Source organism: Quercus lobata, chromosome 6 (assembly GCF_001633185.2).
Source record: "Quercus lobata isolate SW786 chromosome 6, ValleyOak3.0 Primary Assembly, whole genome shotgun sequence".
Taxonomy (NCBI): domain Eukaryota; kingdom Viridiplantae; phylum Streptophyta; class Magnoliopsida; order Fagales; family Fagaceae; genus Quercus; species Quercus lobata.
Genome location: NC_044909.1, coordinates 32,327,426 through 32,333,425, shown reverse-complemented (window position 1 = coordinate 32,333,425; position 6,000 = coordinate 32,327,426).

Genomic DNA, 6,000 nt, shown 5'->3' with positions numbered 1-6,000 from the left:
GCCTGACCTGGGATGGACAAGCCCAATCAAAGATAAAAGACAAAGAAAAACACAGATAGATTATGCAAAGAAAAAAAAAGAACTTTGTATTAACGCTCCCTTAGTTTGGTTGAGGAAAGTGTCTCTAAACAAGTTACAACACAAGTCTTAGTTGATAAACTCTCCCTTCTCTCCCTCATTTTTCTGATCCCTTTTTTAGTGGGGATTCCCTTCCTTTTATAGTAGTCTGTCTTTAATCATGGACCTCCAGCTGTAGGGTGGTGGTTATTGATCAAGATACTTGTCCCATCACCTCCTTTTGGGGGAAGTGCAGGGTGAACTACAGATTGTCCAAGTATTGTTCAGGTATCACCTCTCTCATTAATGCAACTGTCTTGATTGATGTAGAGCATTTAATGTAGAGGTGATGGGTGTTTCCCTAGCACGCTTGCACCCCCCCCCCCCTCCTTTTTCCTCTTTGGTGCCCACGTATGGGTATCTTCCTCGGTCTAGGTCCCTTGGCCCGTTGATAACCCATCTCACTCCCTTCGGTGTGAAGGTAGGTCTTCCTTAGTAGGACTATCACTCTTGTCTGTCTGCCTGGCTTAGAGGTTCCTTAGGCTTGGCCCACATTTTAAATATTTGTTAAAATTTATTATTATTATTATTGTATTAGCCAAATAAGTTTCAAGTGTGTCAGTTGTGCATGTCGTGCACTATATACATTTTCTGCTAGTGACTTAATAATAGAGACCAAATTGACCATAACTACTACCAAAATGTAGGAACTACATTGACAATGACCCCAAATTGAGTCAGAATATGTCATTTTTACCCAAATTGCATTTCTTTAGGTATAAAATGAAGTTTCCTTAACAACAATTAAAACAAAGTACATCAAAAGATATACACCAATTAAATTACAAGCCATCAAGAATATCAAGACAATAAGAAAACCCTAAATGCAATTCCTTAGGTGCTATATATATTAGGTTGCGTAATTAAAGTTAAATACATGGTTGCATTGACCAGTAAAGTGTAAATGATATTGTCTATTTTAAGGACAATAATTTTTTTTTTTGGAGTAACCAGTAATACTTATTAGAACACACATGAAAATAATAATAGTGTTTTAAACCAGATTTATAATATAAAATAATCAGGTAAGCAATTCATCTGTTGATTATCCTCACTTTTTAATAACAATATAGTTAATACCCAACTAATTTGCATAATAAGCATTATACATGGAACACAACACAATTTTAACAAAAATATTTTTAAAATGCAACTAAGCAGGTAAGCAATTCATCTCTTGATTATCCTCACTTTTTAATAACATATGATATAGTTAATACCCAACTATTTTGCATAATAAGCATTACACATGGAACATAACACAATTTTAACAAAAATATTTTAAAAATGCAATGCACATTACGCTGCATCAGCTTGTAGTTACCCAATATATACCTATTCCAGTTCTATAAATGAAAGATAACTTGGTCAATTTGAAGTGACAAGGCTCCTAAACTTCAACTATTTCGCATAATAAGCATTATACATGGAACATAACATAAATTAACAAAAATATTAAAAGAAAATGTGATGCACGTCATGTTGCATCAGCAAGTAGTTACCCAACATATATCTATTCCAATTTTATCCATTTGTTTTGAACTTGATGAAAGATAACACAATCAATTTGAAGTGATTAGCCTCCTAAACTTGAGAGGGACAAAGAGACTTTTAGGGTTTAATTTTCTACTTACCACATATTTCTCATACTAACGTTTATATACATATTGGACTGGAATTCAAAAGACTAGATAACTTAATTATCTAATTCTATCCACAAGTCCTATCACCAGATAGTCCCTATCCAAATCCACAACTCAAATTCAAATAACAACTAAATTATGAAACTCAAATAACATCTAATACTTAGGCATTCTATAACATCAAAATCACTATCTTTTGGCAACTTTCTGCTATAGTTGCAGCTGCATCTGCATCTTTTGGTTCCTTGTGTACATGGGACATAACAAAACCTGACTTCATACCTCCTTTTTTTCATATTAGCCAATATGGTCCACTTACCTCCATAATCACTAGGCCATAAGCAAATTAGGAAGTTAGTAAAAATTCTTTTTACATGAGAAAAAAAAAATGGACATAGGTCTCACTTTCTAGTCCAAGAGTTTGACTGATTCATGACAAAAGTGTGAAATCAATAAAGAACCACATGAGTCATAATTGTGTCTTTAAGACTTTTTAATTTTTTTATTTATAGAAGAATTGTGTCTTTAATACTTCTTGTGCAACAAACACCAGCTACAGGGAAAAAAAAAAGCTTCAATTGTAGCACATCTTCAAAAATCCAATAAAATTTCACGAACCACCACACTTAATTTAAGGGAAAAAAAATTCTATAACAGAACAAGTAAATTAAGTTTGGTTAAAAAGAATCAGGTTTGGAGATTCTTGTGCACAGATCATAGTGTTACTATGGTGTCTTTCAATATATGAGTAACAGATTTGTTTTGTTTGTAACACTTACCTAAGGTCCACAGCTAACTCACTCATAGTCATAGATTTTGCGGTCTTTCCATTCAAGCGAATTATGCAAAGGATTCTAGCTATCCCGTTAAAAAATGTTATTAGAAAGAGAATAATGATAGCAACAATAGTATTTGTTCAAATTGATTATAAATAGATAACAAGATGCCCAAAGAGAAGACCACATGTCAATTCAAAACCTCAGTAATAAAAGTCATACAATATCAACAACCTAATAGCATAAACAGATGCAAATTCCATAAACCTATATCCTTCCTGCAACATCAATAAGCTTAACAAAGTGTGCAAAATTATTAGGTCAACATAGTTGGGCATGACTGTATTAATTAGCATTTAATTTAGCAATGTAAGCCTAAGAGTGTGTTTCGATACCGTTTATTTTGCTGAAACTGAAAACTTATTAATGAAAGTATTGTAGATAAAGGTAAAAGTTAGTTGAAATAGTATAGTAGGGCTCATGAATAGTACCAAAAAGTGCAGAGAGACCCATAAATAGTACCAAAAAATGCATGAAGAGTCATGCCCAACTATATTCATAACACTCTCGTCGATCGCGTTTCAGAATCATATTCAGTATATCCATCTCCCTAATCTGGTTTGCATTGCATAGCATAATGGACTACTCTCTTCATTCCATATGTATGGATTTATGTTTATTGATTACTAGATATCAATTATTTTACAACCTATTGCAATGATAAACATGAAATATTTATCTATTACAACGATAAAATGTTCCAATAACTTAACCCTAACTATTTTTGTCAATTATTTACAATCTATTAAAATAACTTGATACCACTTATGATCAATTATTTTACAATCTATTGTAATGACAAATATAAAGTTGCAATGAAAATAGCATTGTAATAACTAAATATCAATTATTTTACAACCTATTGCAATGACAAATATGAAATTATTTTCTATTACAATGAATAAAACGTTGCAATAAATTACTAAAAGATATTTGAAGTAGTAAATTTTTTATTGTAACTATATACGCTGGCAAAAATAAAGGGAGCCATGACCCCCTGACTTTTTAAAAATCCTATTTACAGCATTATCAAATGATCATGTTAACGGATACTTTTAGAACAATTGTTAATAAACCATATTGTAAAATTTTTGACACAACTTTTATAAGAAATATAAAAGTGTCCAGAACCCATCACTACAGAACATAATGAGAAGATAAATTAGGGTTAGGTTAGGGTTGAAAGGCAAAAATCTAATTACATGCTTAAAAATGAAATAAACCCTAATATATATATATATATATATATAATCGAAACCTCTGAAATTCTCAAAACCTCTGAAGCTCTCACAATTTTCCACGTCAGCACAATTTTTAAACAAAATTAATTTTGTTTAGTCCAAACTTAACAAAGAGTGAAACTCTATCTCTCTAACAAGTCTAACTTAAACTCAAACTCATCATTATCATTTTTTTTAAAACTAAATTAATTTTGTTTTGTCCAAACTTAACAAGGAGTAAACCACTATCTCTCTAACAAGTCTAACTTAAACTCAAACTCAAACATTGATACAAAAAAAAAAAAAAAATTGAATAAATCCTATATTAAGATTATCCTAAATGTGGCTTTATTTGGATAAATATAAAAATCATTAACTATTGATAAAGTTCAACTTCTTTGGATAAGAGAGGAATTCTACTGCAACTTCTTATACAACAATGTAGTAATTAAGATGCTTGGTAGGCATAATTATCATTTTTTTTAAACAAAATTATTTTTGTTTAGTCCAAGCTTAACAAGGAGTGAAACTCTATCTCTCTAATAAGTCCAACTTAAACTCAAACTTTGTGAGGTTAATCTTGAACACTATAAAAGCAATGCAAATCCCAATTTTTTTTAAAAGTTGAGTAGAGGTATGAGCTCTTCTTATGTTATTTTCTTCTCCTCTACTTTGTTAAAAAAAATTTATTTTATTTTATGGGTTTCATGTATTTTTTTAAAAAGTAATTTTTGTACATAAACCACCAAACTCATTTTAGCTGTTTTTTCAATACCATAATGGGAGTGATGGGCTTGAAACTGGAGCTACTGGGTTGAGTGTCGGCCTTAGGTTCTCTTTGTAGCCTTCCTTCAGATCTTGACCAAATTCTCCCCTAATGACAGGCTTGGTCGGGTTAATCAAAGCTAAGTCTCCATTCACATCAATCAATCAACCAAACAAACACACACAACATGCAATGCAATTTTAACATGGATTGGCCTAAGGGTAGGTTCTAAGTCATTACATTGTAGGGTGGTTTTGTTTTTTCCTTGTTTCCCATAGCTAGGATGTTAGACCTCCCAACTTGTAATGTAATGAACATTGCGTTGGTCCAAATGGCATGGTCTGTCCTTTACAGTCAACAAGAAATGATCCAATGACTTTAGGCTGTGAGTTGGTAAGTTTGCCACTGGGTACCCGAATCTAATAAAAATCGGTAATCCATGGTTACTACCACCACATTGTTGTTGAAAGGGGTGCATACATATTTGTTGTTTTGATGGCACACACTATGACAGTTAGAGAAAGCTCTTAACAAACAATACATACAACAAAATATCATACAATATCTCAACAAATATAAATAAACAAACAAACAACAATATCATGCAAGACCATGCAAAACAAGGGTACATATTTGGTCACTTAAGTCTAATACGAAACTTAACCCTTGACATCCCTAGTGGAGTCGCCACCGTGAGAGATCGGGAAAATTCCATGGTGCTCTCAAAAAAGAGATTTGGGTACTTTTTAGGGCATCTCTCTTTTTGAGTAAGTGGTGTGGAGTCGCCACTTATTTCATCTACTAGAGATCAATCTTATTCTTTAAGTACTAGTGGAACAAAGTTGCAACCCAAGCTTCAGATATCAAGTGTACTAAAGAGTAAAGCGTGAACTAGAGCAGATCCACATCAAAGAAGTCTGAGTGTTTTAGAGCTAGGTTTAGTAATCATAGTTAAGTTTACTATGAATTAAATATTCTTGACTGTAAACTTTTATTTGATAGTGGATTCTTCTTCTTGGGATTGGTCCCCTTAGATTTTTTACCTTGAAACTAGTTTGTTAATTAGTTTTTCAGGGTCATCATATCAGTGTCTTATTTACTTTTCCACTATGTGATATGTTTGATATATGTTTAACCTAAGATCTACATAATTGACTTAAGCAACAACTTGACAATAAAATTAGGTTAAACATTGTGTATTCGTGGGTCTAAAAACTAAAAAAAGACTTGCCTTGAAATATTGATATTTTCGTTTTCTCATTTTGATTTTACTACAAAAGAGATTTACAAATGTATACATTCAATCCATTTCTGGATTTTAATGTAAAGGGGTCGATTTCACTAATGCCAATAAACAAATTAAAATTTGTAAACAAATATAGCTTGAAATATCAGAATTTTAGCAATAAACAAAATTT